The sequence below is a fragment of the Ovis aries genome, chromosome 1 (assembly GCF_016772045.2).
Source record: "Ovis aries strain OAR_USU_Benz2616 breed Rambouillet chromosome 1, ARS-UI_Ramb_v3.0, whole genome shotgun sequence".
NCBI classification, from domain to species: Eukaryota; Metazoa; Chordata; class Mammalia; order Artiodactyla; family Bovidae; genus Ovis; species Ovis aries.
The window spans coordinates 232,662,084-232,678,555 of NC_056054.1; the positions used below are offsets into that span (position 1 = coordinate 232,662,084).

Sequence of the window (16,472 nt, forward strand, 5' to 3'; positions counted from 1 at the left end):
GAAAAATACTGAGTTTTCATTCAAACTCAGCATGCCATCCAAAATACAGACATTTAGAAGTTTCTCTGATAAGCTTTCTGGTGAGTGGAGACGCTGCATTCCCTGTATGGTGTTTAGGAGGTTATAAATCCAGGCCTGGTTCCAGAAAAACATTCAAGGCTTTGTTTATAAACTGTGTTGGCTATTTGTTTAGAAGTGAGTGGTGTTTAGATTCTCTTGTGCAAATGCTCTTCCACATCAAAGTGGCCCACTTATCACTTTGAGATTGTTGTCAAATTATGCTGGGTCTAAGAGGACCCCTCATGATTTTAATGTGTGTTTTCTGGCATCTGAGACTTAGATGTTGATTTTTATCTTGTGTAAGCTTTGCTCACTTATTTTTCATGAAATAATGACTTACTGCTGGATGGAATCAGATGGCATGTTTCCGTAATGTTTTTAAATTGGAGACCTGAATCACCTCGGACAGTTGCTGAAAATTTCTAAACTTTGACCAAAAGCTGGAGTTTTGATACTCCTGAAACTACTCTGGCCATGGTGTTGAGACTATACTCAGCTGGTTTCATATTCACAGTGTATTTGAGAGGTACCCAGGAAGAAACTGAGGCTCAGGGATGTCCACCTCAAAGAGTTGGGAATTGAACCTTGACTTGCCAGCAGATGCCTGGTCTAGTGACCTAATTAGCACACCTCGCCTTAAACGCACCCCTTTCTCTCCTGGGCCTTCTTTTTCTCCCTGTATTTCTGGCTCCAGGGGAGAAGAAAAGGTTGAGGATTTCGGAAGCCTGGATGCCAGACTTCACTTTGGAATTCAGCCCAGCCTCGCTTCAGGCAATGCAAAGGACCCTGGGGTGTGTTCTGTGTTTCCCTCTGTTTCTCTGTGTCTTACCCTCCTAGCGGCCTCTTTTCTCTGTGGCTCCATCTTCAGAATCTAGCGAGGGGCTTAAGAACCTCTCCAACCATTCATGTGCCCATGCATTAGCTATTCTGTTGCCACTGGAAGGCAGAAAGATCTAGTTTGGTGCTCTCGCTTGTGAGTTACTGATTAACTGATCTAAGGCAGTCATGGTTTCTCTTTCATCTGCCTTCGCTTCCTTGTTGCTAGCGCAAGAACCAAACATTTGAATTTAGCTTCCTACTTCCCTCCTCTTTCCCTCTTCAGTTTAACTAAAGGAGCCACTGGATCTTGAAACAGGTCTCTGTGGAGCACTAGTGGAACCTCTGGTGGGAACTTTGAAGACCTATTTGTTTTTTCCAGGGGTCAAAATCCTGGACCAGAAGTTAAGTGAGTGGATTTGCTGTTTGATTGCATGTAATTTAGTTCTCTAGACTTCCTATTTCTTTTTGCCAAACAACTCTTTCTTAACTTTGAGTGATACGGGATTGAAAAGAATTTTTTAAAAAATGATTTCTTTACTAATAAAAGGAGTTAGGGTTATAAAAAGATCCTTTGATTTGTATTTCAATTCAGACTGTTGGTTCCAGATAACCATTTGTGTAAAACAGAAAGAAAGGGAGGGATGGGAAAAGAAAGTTTTCTTCTATGCATATAGAATACCTCTGGAAGGGTACACTAGAAACTAATCATGTTGGTTGCTGGGAGACATACCAGAGGTAAACTCTTCACTGTATACCTTCTTATGCCCTTGGATTTTGAAACTTAATGAGTAAAATTAAAGTAAAAAAAAAAACAAACTTGGGTTTCAGTATTAAGGAAACCAGTAACTATCTCCTGGGACCTAAGTGATAGAAGTAGGAAACTGGGAAGTGATATTAAAGAAAAGAAATTCTTTTTTTAGCTCTCTTTTTAAGGCTCACCAGAGTTCACATTTAGTAATTTCTTTTGTATTTAGTAATTTTTAAAAGCAGTGTTTTTAACACTGGATTTAAATAACAGAGCTTGGGGAGTTTTTTGTTTTTTGTTTTTTGTTTTTAATTTTGATAGTTTTCTTCCCTCTCATAAAGCATCAGCTATTGGCTGCTCCCAGACTCAGTGGGCCAATGAGAATCTGTTCCTTTCCTGAGTCACTAAGCCTGTCTTCTGCTGGCAGTGTGTTTATGGAATGAAGCCCAGAAAGCCCTCTCCCCAACCCACTCAGCCCCTGCCCTGTTTTTTTCCCCCATGGAGAAATCCCTGTAACGTGATTATTTTATTTTCCTAATCAGTGTCTAACTGCGAATGTTAGAGGAATCTTTTCTTCTCAGATTGAAAAGGGGGGGAGAAAAAGCTTATACAACTGTTTTATTCTGAACCACAGCTTTTCTTTTTGAAACAGGTTGTGAATTGGAAGTAGTTTTCTGTTTACTGGGTAAATCTTGAAAGTACAATCTTGGAAGAGAGAACACAAAACTGTGTACCAACTTCTTTTTCACTCGTCCAGAGAGAAGTGTGAAATGTATTATTTAGTGTCCAAGTTTCAATCAAAAGCAAAAAAGTCAGGGTCAGTTCTCAACTTTTTGAAAATTCCTCATTGAAAACTGAAGTTAATAATGCATTCTTTCCTCACAGAATTCTTATTACTCTGTTACTTTTGTTAGAAAAGAATAACTGAATAGATCATACTTTCTCATGTTTAAATTTTTTAAACCTAAAAGGGCATTTAGTGAAAATTCTCTAACCTCTGTCCTTCAGCCATCCAGTTATTTCTTTAATAGACCAATAGTTATTGGTTTCTTCTGTATTTTTTTAAAATATATAAGCAAATGCATATGGATGCTTTTTGCCTTCTTTCAAAAATCAAATGGTAATGCACCATCCATAAGAATCTGCTTTTTTTTAATACTGTAATAATATATATTGTATGTCATTCCATATCAGCATATAGGGCTTCTTAATTTTTTTTCTTTTTACTTAATTTTAATTATGTTTTTGGCCACACCATATAACATGTGAGATCTTAGTTTCCCCAACCAGGGGTGGAACCCACACACCTGGTGTTGAGAGTGTGGAATCTTAACCACTGGACTACCAGGGAAGTCCCCTTTTTATTAATAGCATACTTTAAAATAGCAGTTTTAGGGTCACAGCAAAATTGAAGGGAAGGTATAGACTTTCCCATGTATTCCCTGCCCCCACCCAGAACATAGACTCCCCATTACCAACATCCCCTACCAGAGCTGTACATCTGTTATGATTGATGACACCGCACTCCAGTACTCTTGCCTGGGAAATCCCATGGACGGAGGAGCCTGGTAGGCTGCAGTCCATGGGGTCGCCAAGAGTCGGACACGACTGAGTGACTTCACTTTCACTTTTCACTTTTATGCATTGGAGAAGGAAATGGCAGCCCACTCCAGTGTTCTTGCCTGGAGAATCCCAGGGACGGGGGAGCCTGGTGGGCGGCCGTCTATGGGGTCACGCAGAGTCGGACACGACTGAAGTGACTTAGCAGTAGCAGTATGATTGATGAACCTACATTGAGACATCATAGTCATCTAGAGTATGTGGTTTACATTATAGTTCGCTCTTGGTGGTGTGCATTCTGTGGGTTTGGAGAAATGTGTAATGACCTATATCCATCACTGTGATATCATACACTGTGTTTTCACTGCCTGAAAAGTTTCGTGCTCTGCCTGTTCAGCTCTCTCACCCTTTAGCCCCTACCAGTCACTGAACTTTTCATTGTCTCTCTAGTTTTGCCTTTATCAGAATGTCCTATAGTTGGTATCACAGTATGTAACCTTTTCAGATTGGCCTTTTTTCACTTAGTAATGTGAAAGGATTCCTCCGAGACTTAATAGCTCATTTCTTTTTAGTGCCAAATAATATTCCATTGTCTGCATGTATCAGTTTATCCATCCATCTGTTGCAGAATATCTTGATGACAAGTTTTGGCAATTATGAATAAAGTTGCTCTACACACTCCTGTGCAGGTTTTTGTGTGGACATAAGTTGTCAACTCCTTTGAGAGTTGACAATATCAAAAAGCACAATTGCTGGATTGTATGTAAGAATATGTTTTGTAAGAAACTGCCAAACTGTCTTCCAGGGTGGCTGTACCATTTTTCATTCCCACCAGCAGTGAAGACAACCTTCTCTGTTGCTCCACATGCTCGCCAACATTTGATGTGTTAGCTGGATTTTGGCCATTCTCGTAGGGGTGTGGTGGTATCTCATTGTTTTAATTTGTATTTCCTGATGACATATGATGAAAAGAATATATTTTCATATGCTTCTTTGCCATCTCTGTCTCTTTGGTGAGGTGTCCAGGTTTCTGGTCCGTTTTTTAATTCCATTTGTGTGTGTGTGTTTTAAGCATTCTGTGTATATTTTGAATAAATCTTTTATTAAATGTCTTACAAATATTCTCTCCCAGTCTGTGGCTTGTCTTCTAATTCATTTGGGATTGTTTTAAATTTTAATGAAGTTCTGCTTATCAGTTCTTTAGTGTATCATCCCTTTGGTGTTGTATCTAAAAAATCACCACCATGCCCAAGGTCATTTAGATTTTTTTTCCCCTATGTTATCTATCTAGTATTTGTGTTTTAAATTTAGGTTTGTGATTCATTTTGAGTTAAATTCTGTGAAGGGTACGGTTAAATTCATTTTTTTTTTTTTTGCATAGGGGTGTTCAGTTGTTCCAGCACCATTTGTGGAAAACTGTTGTTCCAGCACCATTTGTTGAAAATTGTTTCATGGTATTGCCTTTGTTTGTTTGTAAAAGATCGTTGAGTTCCATTTATGTGGGTCTGTTTCTGGGCTATCTGTTCTGTTCCACTGATTTATTCATTTACTCTTCCTTCAATACCACAGTCTTGAGTACTGTAGATTTAGAGTAAGTCTTGAGTTGGATTGTTTTAGTCTTCCAACTTTGTTGACTATTGTGTTGGCTATTCTGGATACTTTTTTAATGGCTACATATTTTCCAGTGTATGGATATATTAAATTTAACCAGATTAATGCACAACTTGATTGTTTCTGAACTTTTGAAAACAATGATGTAGTAAATAACCCTGTACATACTCTGCATGCTCAAGTATGGCTATAGAATATATTTTTGGAAGTGGGATTGCTAAACCAAAGGTATTATACACATTTGTAACTTTGATGAAAATGTCAAATCAACTTTGATGAAATTTGTACAGTTTTTATTCTTATCAGAAATGTTTCACATGATGATTTTTCCACATGTTCACCAACACAGTTTGTCATCACACTTTTTGATTTTTGCTAATCTGATAGGTAAAAAAATTACCGTCTTGGTATAGATAAAACTCGCTTTTCTCATATTCACTTATGGGTGACTTTGCAAATTTCCATTTTGAGTAGCGTCTCAGAGTAGAAAGTGTCACTTCATTCTCTGTTTTATAGATGGAAAAAAATCAGTTTTGAAGAAGCAAATGAATAGGTTTCTGATCATTGCCTGATAGAGGATCAGATTCAGCACACTTACTTTTCTTAAATGATAAGCATTTAGTTGCTTTTCACACTTCCTTCCAAGCCTCAATATTTCACTCCTCTCCCCAGGTCTGGGAGAGTTGATATCTTCAACATCTAAGAGCATCTCCAGTCCTGGCAGGATGGTGTCAGCAATGGGCTCGGCTGTGGCACTGATGGTTACCACTCCCTGGTTTGGAAGCTAACTTGAATTCCTTATTGTCATTAGTGGCTGCATAGGTTCTTGTGTCCTAGCATTACTTAAGGAAAGAAGAAGTAGTGAGCGTTCAGACTTCAGTGGGTTCAGCTGCTGTTTGTTTGGACACTTGAGAGATCCCTGCCCTTCCCTGAACATGGATGAGATGCTTAGGAATAACGGAGAATTCTGAGGGTGGTAGGGAACCAAGCCCTGGCTGCAAGAATATTGTGCCTCACTCTGGTTCCCATGATTTTAGTGTGAACATATTAGATATTCAAGGTGAGGAAACTGTGCAGGAGAATATAATAGGAGAAGACCCACAGGCCAGGGGCAACAAGGGGTGAGCTGCTGTGTCTAAAATCTTGTTTGTACTAATTTAAGGAAAAAACACCACACTATAAATTTCATTTGAGGAATTTGTAATACTGTTTGGTTTTATTTCCCTATTTTGTCTTGTTAATGCTTTCTATGACACCTTTTTTCAGATGGCAACTTTGGACAAGCTATTTATTAGTTAGATTTAAAGAATCAAATACTTATAAACTTGACCAGGAAGTATGTTAGATGCATTTAACTTGGGCTAACTACATCAGCTTCAGGTTATTTTCCTCAGAGCTTCTTAATAATTAAGAATTCAGCACATGAAAAACAAAGCTGAGTTTCCAAAATTTAAAACATTTGGCTAGATTTTTTGATGTTCTTTTGAGCTTGAAAATTTTTATAATCAAATTAGGTTTACTATCCCATCTTGTTCTTTACTGCTTTGAGGACCTCTCAGTTCAGTTCAGTTACTCAGTCATGTTCGACTCTGCGATCCCATGAATCGCAGCACACCAGGCCTCCCTGTCCATTTGCCATCTCCCGGAGTTCACTCAGATTCATGTCCGTCGAGTCAGTGATGCCATCCAGCCATCTCATCCTCTGTCATCCCTTCTCCTCCTGCCCCAATCCCTCCCAGCATCAGAGTCTTTTCCAATGAGTCAACTCTTCGCATGAGGTGGCCAAAGTACTGGAGTTTCAGCTTTAGCATCATTCCTTCCAAAGAAATCCCAGAGCTGATCTCCTTCAGAATGGACTGGTTGGATCTCCTTGCAGTCCAAGGGACTCTCAAGAGTCTTCTCCAATACCACGCTTCAAAAGCATCAGTTCTTCAGCGCTCAGCCTTCTTCACAGTCCAACTCTTGCATCCATACATGACCACAGGAAAACCATAGCCTTGACTAGATGGACCTTAGTTGGCTAAGTAATGTCTCTGCTTTTGAATATGCTATCTAGGTTGGTCATAACTTTTCTTCCAAGGAGTAAGCATCTTTTAATTTCATGGCTGCAGTCACCATCTGCCGTGATAACCTTTCCTTTTACAATTTCTGATGTCCTAAGGTCAGGAAGCAACAGTTAGAACTGGACATGGAACAACAGACTGGTTTCAAATAGGAAAAGGAGTACATCAAGGCTGTATATTGTCACCCTGCTTATTTAACTTATATGCAGAGTACATCATGAGAAACGCTGGACTGGAAGAAACACAAGCTGGAATCAAGATTGCCGGGAGAAATATCAATAACCTCAGATATGCAGATGATACCATCCTTATGCCAGAAAGTGAAGAGGAACTAAAAAGCCTTTTGATGAAAGTGAAAGTGGAGAGTGGAAATGTTGGCTAAAAGCTCAGCATTCAGAAAACAAAGATCATGGCATCTGGTCCCATCACTTCAAGGGAAATAGATGGGGAAACAGTGGAAACAGTGTCAGACTTTATTTTTTTGGTCTCCAAAATCACTGCAGATGGTGATTGCAGCCATGAAATTAAAAGACGCTTACTCCTTGGAAGAAAAGTTATGACCAACCTAGATAGCATATTCAAAAGCAGAGGCATTGCTTTGCCGACTAAGGTCCGTCTAGTCAAGGCTATGGTTTTTCCAGTGGTCATGTATGGATGTGAGAGTTGGACTGTGAAGGCTGAGCTCCGAAGAAGTGATGCTTTTGAAGTGTGGTATTGGAGAAGACTCTTGAGAGTCCCTTGGACTGCAAGGAGATCCAAGCAGTCCATTCTAAAGGAGATCAACCCTGGGATTTCTTTGGAAGGAATGATGCTAAAGCTGAAACTCCAGTACTTTGGCCACCTCATGCGAAGAGTTGACTCATTGGAAAAGACTCTGATGCTGGGAGGGATTGAGGGCAGGAGGAGAAGGGGACGACAGAGGATGAGATGGCTGGATGGCATCGCTGACTGCAAGGACGTGAGTCTGGGTAAACTCCGGGAGATGGCAATGGACAGGGAGGCCTGGTGTGCTGCGATTCACGGGGTCACAAAGAGTCAGACATGACTGAGCGACTGAACTGAACTGAATATTTGCATTGATATAAGTTCTCTATTGAACATCTAGATGGTTAACATCTCTGCTGGCTTTATAGAAATTAAACTCTAAATCTTTACCCCCATTATCTTAGGCTAAAATCTTTGCAAAATTAGTCTTTATGATCACTGATATCCTATTGCTTAGTCACTAAGTCTTGTCTGACTCTTTTGCAACCCTATGGACTATAGCCCACTGGGTGCCTCTGTCCATGGGATTTTCTAGGCAAGAACACTGGAGTGGGTTGCCATTTCCTTCTCCAGGGGATCTTCCTCACCCAGGAATCAGATGGCGTTTCCTGAATTTTAGGTGGATTCTTTACCGCTGAGCCACGAGGAGGGCCCTTTATGATCACTGCTGCTGCTGCTGCTAAGTTGCTTCAGTCGTGTCTGACTCTGTGTGACCCCATAGACAGCAGCCCACCAGGTTCCCCTCTCCCTGGGATTCTCCAGGCAAGAACACTGGAGTGGGTTGCCATTTCCTTCCCCAATGCATGAAAGTGAAGTCGCTCAGTTGTGTCCGACTCTTAGCGACCCCATGGACTACAGCCCACCAGGCTCCTCTGTCCATGGGATTTTCGAGGCAAGAGTACTGGAGCGGAGTGCCATTGCCTTCTCTTTTATGATCACTACTATCCTTTTAAAGAGAGGTGAGATCAATCTCAGGATTTAGATTCTGAATAAGTTACGTTTAAGCATTCTTGATGATATGTTATTTTTGCCAGTATCCTTATATGTACTTTGTTATATGTTATTTTTGCCAGTATCCTTATATGTACTTTGTTATATCACATTTAAACAGCATATCAAAAATGTACTTTAGTCACTTTTGCTTTGATAACTGAGAGCGGTATTTGGGGCATCTACAGTGCCTTCCCACTAAACTACTCTTCCCACTCCCCTCCCTTCTCATCTTTCCTCTTTTAAACCTACTGATCTTTTGACATCTAGCTCTATCCTCCCACCCTACAGGAACTCTTTACTGACACCTTTGGTTTCTTTTCTTTGAACCATTACAGGATGCTTCATTTGCCAAGTATCATGTATTCTGCTTTTTTCTGTGCAAGTTTTGTATTAACGTTTTGGGTTTATCTAGGCATTATTCTCCCATCTTCATCATTAGTTTCTTGAAGACTGGGACAGTGTTTAGCCATCTCTCCATCCCCTCAATATTTATAGCACCTGTAGTAAGGCTCAGAGCATACTTGTGGGTTATTTGATTCATAAATTGGTTTGACTGTAGCTTTTTGCACCTTAAGGGGTCCTGAACTCCTGTTTTTGAGCACAGATCAGGGGCCACTTCCCCTACTTACCCTGCTGTGTGATCGGGAAGGAGAGAAGGTATTAACTGGAGGTTTAATTGCCCAATTAAACGCAGATCTCTTTTTTAAATTTTTTAAAATTTAAATTTATTTTAATTGGAGGCTAATTACTTTACAATATTGTATTGGTTTTGCCATACATCAACATGAATCCGCCATGGGTGTACACGTGTTCCCCATACTGAACCCCCCTCCCACCTCCCCTCCCCATACCATCCCTCTGGGTCATCCCAGTGCACCAGCGCCAGTAAAGATCTCTTGTTGGAGCTGCACGTTATTGCTGAGTGGAAGGGTTAGGGAAAGCAGGCAAAGATGAGAATCCAATACATCCTCTGTGATAAGCTCTCTTTCTCACTGGTGGGTGGGCAAGTGGATAGGAGAAAGGGTGAGATGAACTTGGGAAAGCTGGGAAATCTGCTCTTCTCCGGGGGTTACCATTTCTGAGACTGAATTTTGGACATCCTTATATATGAAGGAATTAGGAGTAGAGCTATTCTGAAGTCCTTGCCTAGTTTTTAAAAACTATGGAAATCACTGGTTTAGAGATAACCAGTATAAATCAAAGGGTTTTTTTTTTTGATGTTAGACCTGGACAGAAGTAGATGAAATTAGAATTGTGACCAAAAAAATGTTTGCTGTTAGTGTGTCATCAGGAACAGTCTTGAAATATGATCAAAAGTGTTAATATTGGGCTGGATTTTGTGACTGGCGGCCACTGGGAATTGAAATCTAATTACCTAACAGTCATTCCTTTGGGGATTTTTTTAAAAAATGTAGTTTTAATTTTCAGTCTGTACTTTCTGTCTACTTTTAAAATTAAAGAATATACTTTTAAAAAGATTAAAATATCTCAACCGTGACATGAGCATAAGGAATTAGAAACAATTGCACTGAGAAGTCTGGATCCTTTTACTGACTGTGCCATACCTAGTAGTGTGTTCTCTCCCTCTCTCTTACTGTCTTTTTCTCTCTTCCTCTTCATTATTTATTAAGTAAAATTACATAGATTTTAAGAGTGTAATCATTGAAGTTTTAATTTAGGCCACATACTAGTGCTGTCATTTAACCCTGGGCAATTACCTAAGGGTAATTACTTAACTTCTCTGTGCTTCAGGTTCTCTATCTGTAAAATGGGGTAATAATTTTACCTAGCCCTTAGGATCATTGTAAAGATGAAAAATAATACTTGTGAAATATTTATCAAAATACTTGGCTCATAGAAAGTGTTCAAAGTATCAGCAGATATTACAAAATAGGTAATAGGTCCTGAGCTAATATGCTTTGGGGTTAGATCAGGTTCTGATTTGACCATCAGACTGCAAGGTTCTATGGCTTTGAATGTGAATCTCCAGGGTTGAATTCTGTTTCTAACAATATAATTCATCAGTACTCCTGATGAAACAATTTGAAAATGTTGGGTACAATAGAAAGATTATTTTTTTAAGTGCAATACTCTATAAGAAAGTAATGACTACTCAGGCCAAATGCTAAGTGAAGAGGGGTCTACTGAGCACTGAAGCTGGCTTTTTGCCTCGAGGACAATTGCCAAACCAGGTTAACTTGAACTTCTCCTTTCATGGCCTGAGGGTACAGGGGACAAGAGATATAGTAAGACATCTGGGAGGGACTCTTTGGTCTTAAACCTAGGACTTCAAAGGGCTTCTCACTCTTTGGAAATATGAATGAGAATTTTTAAAAAATTAAAAATTATCTACTTTCTTTCTTTTTGGTCTTCCCAGATGGCTCAGTGTTAAAGAACCCGTCTGCTAATGCAGGAAACATGGGTTTGATCCCTGGGTCAGGAAGATCCCCTGGAGAAGGAAACGGCAACACATTCCAGTATTCTTGCCTGGGCAATCCCATGGACAGAGGAGCCTAGTGGGCTATAGTTCATGGGGTTGCAAAGAGCTGGACATGACTTAGTGAGTAAACAACAAACCTTTCTAACCCTATGTCTGTAAGGAAAATCACTTATCAATAATTTTAGTTCTGAGCAGATACTGATTATTTGGTCCTGAGAAATTGTGATTCTGAGTCAGCTCTGAAACAGATTTGCATCCAGAATCACAATAACTAAGCGGTCAGAAAAACCTCAAGATGAAAACTTTTAAGGAATTCCTACAATGCAGGTGTCCCTGGTACCGAGGGACCAGTTTCTCCTTTCTTTTGGAGGAATCTATTTTTACCCTAAACTTCAAAGAATCCCCATCAGTGAAATTAGAAGGAAAATAGGCATCTCATAGTTTGGGGGGAAAAAAAATTGCTAAACACAAGGTATGAGCTGAGAAACAGAAACTCTAACCAAATTGATTTGAGAAAGGACCAAATAGAACTTGGGGAAAGAAAAGAGGAGACCTCCCCGGTGGCTCAGTGGTAAAGAATCTGCCTGCCAATGCAGGAGACACAGATTTGATCCCTGATCTGGGAAGATTCCACATGCTGTGGGGCAACTAATCCTGTGTGCCACAACTATTGAGCCTGTGCTATACAGCAACTACTGAGCCCAGGTGTCGCAACTGCTGAAACCCATACACCCTAGAGCCCATGCTCCGCAGCTAGAGAAGTCGCCTCAGTGAGAAGCCTGCATGCTGCAACTAGAGAATAGCCCTTGCTCGCTGCAACACTGCAACAAGCCTATGCAGCAGTGAAGACCCAGCACAGCCAAAAATAAATAAAATTATTAAAGAGAAAGAACTCAGTGAATGGATTTAACAACAGATTCATCCAATCTGAACAGGGAAATTGTCAGCTGAATGATAGATCTGAAGATAATTTTCTAGTGGCAACAGAGAGGCAAAGCAATGTAAAACCCAAAAGAAAGGTTAGTCAATGTGGAAGATACCAAATTCAGACTCAAGGTAAGTTTAATTATAATTTCAGAAGCAGAAAGACAATGAGGAGAGGCTACAGTTAAACAGGTAATGACTGAGTATTCTCAAGGACCCATAAAAAGCATTACTTTAACATTCATGAAGTCATCTGAATTCCATTCAGGATAAGGAAAAATAAATCCACACAGAGATAAAATATAATTAAATTGCAGAACACAAAAGACAAAGAGAAGATCTTAAGCAAGGTCAGAGGGAAGAGGCAGCTTATTTTTAAAGACATGACAAATTATCCTGACAGTGCAGCAATAGAAGCCAGAAGACCAGTAGACTTAAATTTTATGCCCCAATAGATGTTAATTATCAGCCTAGGATTCAGTTTTCATTAAAGATATCTTTAAAGAGCAAAGACAAAGACTTTCAGAGTTAAAAAAAATCCCTAGAGTTCTAGCTGCTGCTGCTGCTGCTAAGTCACTTCAGTCGTGTCCGACTCTGTGCGACCCCATAGACGGCAGCGCACCAGGCTCCCCCGTCCCTGAGATTCTCCAGGCAAGAACACTGGAGTGGCTTGCCATTTCCTTCTCCAAGGCATGAAGGTGAAAAGAGAAAGTGAAGTCGCTCAGTTGTGTCTGACTCTTAGTGACCCCATGGACTGCAGCCCACCAGGCTCCTCTGTCCATGGGATTTTCCAGGCAAGAGTACTGGAGTGGGGTGCCATTGCCTTCTCCGAGAGTTCTAGTAGATCCTCACAAAAAGTATACATTTCAGGCAGAAGAAAATTATTACCAGATGGAAGATCTCAGAAACAAGAAGTGAAAAACAAAAGGAAAATTTTAAGTTAAACACACACTGACTGTATGTAAGGTGATAATGATGTCTTTAGTGGAAACTAGATAAAGGAAGTGACTTAAGCTGAAGAAACAAAAGGAGTCATTGTATTCCAAAGTTTCTGTATAGTTTGGGAGGAGGTTAAAGATAGATTAAATTTGTACTTTGATTGATCAAGTGTACGTGTTAAAATTTCTAAGGCAACCACTAAAATTTAGTAAAAGAATGAATAACTTTCTAACTAAAGGGGAAATTGAAATGAGAAAACTATTAAATATAAACACAAGAAAGTTGAGAGAAGAGACATAGAATAGGCAAGACAAGTAGCAAACACAAAATAAGTAAAATGAAGAAGTAAAATGAAATGTATTAGCAGCTATAAAGAAATCAAAGATTGTTAGACTAGGTGACAATTTAGCTATTTGCTGTTTATAAAAGATTTGTCTAAAACATAAGGATATAGAAAGGTAAACAGGTAATTATAAAGTAAAAGCTGGCAATTCTGACATCTGATGAAACAGACTGTCAAAAAAGCATTTTTAGAGATAAAAGAATGTGATATTGGTTCAAAAGTTTGAACTCATCAGAAAAAACTTTTCTGCATCTCAGAATGTGGCCTCAATATATATTATGCATGTTATAGAAAAACTGAGAGAACTGCAATGGGAAACACATATATTCCCAGTGATATTGTAATATACTTCATCAGTACTTGATAAAGAGGGGAAAAGATCAGCTACCACATATAATATTTGAGCTATACAGTTAGTAAGTTTGAGCTGATAGACATGTGAAGGCATTGCATCTCAAAACCACAGAATGCACATTTTCAAGCACACGAAGAACACTTATTAAAAAGTGACCTCAAACTTGGTCATCAAGCAAGCCTTAACAGTGAACAACGATTGGTTTCATCTAGACCAGATCTGTGACCACAATGTAGTTAAGCTAGAAACTGATAATAAACAATGAATATGAATAATTATAGGAATATATTTCAAAATGACCCTTGGATCAAAGAAATTGCAATGGAAATCAGAACCTATTTTTAACTGGATGATGACAAAAATATAATGGGTCAAGACCTGGGGTAGGGGTAAGCAGCTAAAGCATAAAATGTTAAAATTAGAAAAAAAGAAAGTCTGAAAATAAGCTAGACACTGAAGAGTTAAAAAATGCAAAATAGAGAAAACAGATGGAAGGAAATAATAATTCCATTATTCAGTGGAGAGGATCAAGAATGATACAATTCGGTTCTTGGTAAAAGCTAGTAATGTTGATTAACTGACCTGGTGCGATCAATTTCAAAAGGAAAGAGAGGCACAGTATTCCTAAGCAATATTAGGAGTGGAAAAGCAGATGTTGTAGATATTAAAAAATATTATGAACTACATGGCTTCCCTGGTGGCTCAGATGGTAAAGCATCTGCCCTCAATGCAGGAGACCCGGGTTCGGTTCCTGGGTGGGGAAGATCCCCTGGAGAAGGAAATGGCAATCCACTCCAGCACTCTTGCCTGGAAAATCCCATGGGTGGAGGAGCCTGAGAGGACACAGTCCGTGGGGTCGCAAAGAGTCGGACACGACTGAGCGACTTTACTTACTTACATGATGCTAAAACATTTGAAAGCTTAGAGGAAATGAATGTATTTTTAGACAAATATAACTTACCAAAACTAGAAAAAATAGGCTGAATAGTTCTTAATTTTTAAATTAAATAAGCCATTCATCAAATATTTCTCCAACCATGAAGAGATACCCCGCACCCAAAGTAAGAGAAACCCAAGTAAGATGGTAGGTGTTGCAAGAGGGCAACAGAGGGCAGACACACTGAAACCATACTCACAGAAAACTAGTCAATCCAATCACGCTAGGACCACAGCCTTGTCTAACTCAATGAAACTAAGCCATGCCTGCGAGGTAACCCAGGGCAGGCGGGTCATGGTGGAGAGGTCTGACAGAATGTGGTCCACTGGAGAAGGGAATGGCAAACCACTTCAGTATTCTTGCCTTGAGAACCCCATTAACAGTATGAAAAGGCAAAATGATAGGATACTGAAAGAGGAACTCCCCAGGTCAGTAGGTGCCCAATATATTAACGGAGATCGATGGAGAAATAACTCCAGAAAGAATGAAGGGATGGAGGCAAAGCAAAAACAATACCCAGCTGTGGGTGTGACTGGTGATAGAAGCAAGGTCCGATGCTGTAAAGAGCAATATTACATAGGAACCTGGAATGTCAGATCCATGAATCAAGGCAAATTGGAAGTGGTCAAACAAGAGATGGCAAGAGTGAACTTTGACATTCTAGGAATCAGCGAACTAAAATGGACTGGAATGGGTGAATTTAATTCAGATGACCATTATATCTACTACTGTGGGCAGGAATCCCTCAGAAGAAATGGAGTAGCCATCATGGTCAACAAAAGAGTCTGAAATGCAGTACTTGGATGCGATTTCAAAAACAACAGAATGATCTCTGTTCATCTCCAAGGCAAACCATTCAATATCACAGTAATCCAAGTCTATGCCCCAACCAGTAACGCTGAAGAAGCTGAAGTTGAACGGTTCGATGAAGACCTACAAGACCTTTTAGAACTAACACCTAAAAAAGATGTCCTTTTCATTATAGGAGACTGGAATGCAAAAGTAGGAAGAAACTCCTGGAGTAACAGGCAAATTTGGCCTTGGAATGCGGAATGAAGCAGGGCAAAGACTAATAGAGTTTTGCCAAGAAAATGCACTAGTCATAGCAAACACCCTCTTCCAACAACACAAGAGAAGACTCTACACATGGACATCACCAGATGGTCAACACTGAAATCAGATTGATTATATTCTTTGCAGCCAAAGATGGAGAAGCTCTATACAGTCAACAAAAACAAGACCAGGAGCTGACTGTGCCTCAGATGATGAACTCCTTATTGCCAAATTCAGACTGAAATTGAAGAAAGTAGGGAAAACTGCTAGTCCATTCAGGTATGACCTAAATCAAATCCCTTATGATTATACAGTGGAAGTGAGAAATAGATTTAAGGGACTAGATCTGATAGATAGAGTGCCTGATGAACTATGGAATCAGGTTCGTGACATTGTACAGGAGACAGGGATCAAGACCATCCCCATGGAAAAGAAATGCAAAAAAGCAAAATGGCTGTCTGGGGAGGCCTTATAAATAGCTGTGAAAACAAGAGAAGTGAAAAGCAAAGGAGAAAAGGAAAGATATAAGCATCTGAATGCAGAGTTCCAAAGAATAGCAAGAAGAGATAAGAAAGATTTCTTCAGTGATCAAAGCAAAGAAATAGAGGAAAACAACAGAATGGGAAAGACTAGAGATCGCTTCAAGAAAATTAGAGATACTAAGGGAACATTTCATGCAAAGATGGGCTCGATAAAGGACAGAAATGGTCTGGACCTAACAGAAGCAGAAGATATTAAGAAGAGGTGGCAAGAAAACACAGAAGAACTGTACAAAAAAGATTTTCAAGACCCAGATAATCATGATGGTGTGATCACTCATCTAGAGCCAGACATCCTGGAATGCAAAGTCGAGTGGGCCTTAGAA

General features: G+C 39.6%; 1 protein-coding gene across 5 annotated transcripts in view; it reads left to right on the plus strand.

Moving 5' to 3' along the window:
• PLCH1 (phospholipase C eta 1) overlaps positions 1-16,472 on the plus strand; it is a 254,393-nt gene that overhangs the window by 4,569 nt on the left and 233,352 nt on the right. Inside the window, exon 1 of one of the 5 annotated variants that reach the window (XM_060394439.1) lies at positions 1,161-1,285. The exons of the other annotated variants lie outside the window; for them this stretch is intronic. The gene's annotated coding sequence lies outside the window, so the exon portion shown is untranslated. Of the gene's footprint in view, positions 1-1,160; positions 1,286-16,472 lie in introns of those variants that run through there. 5 annotated transcript variants of the gene reach the window in all.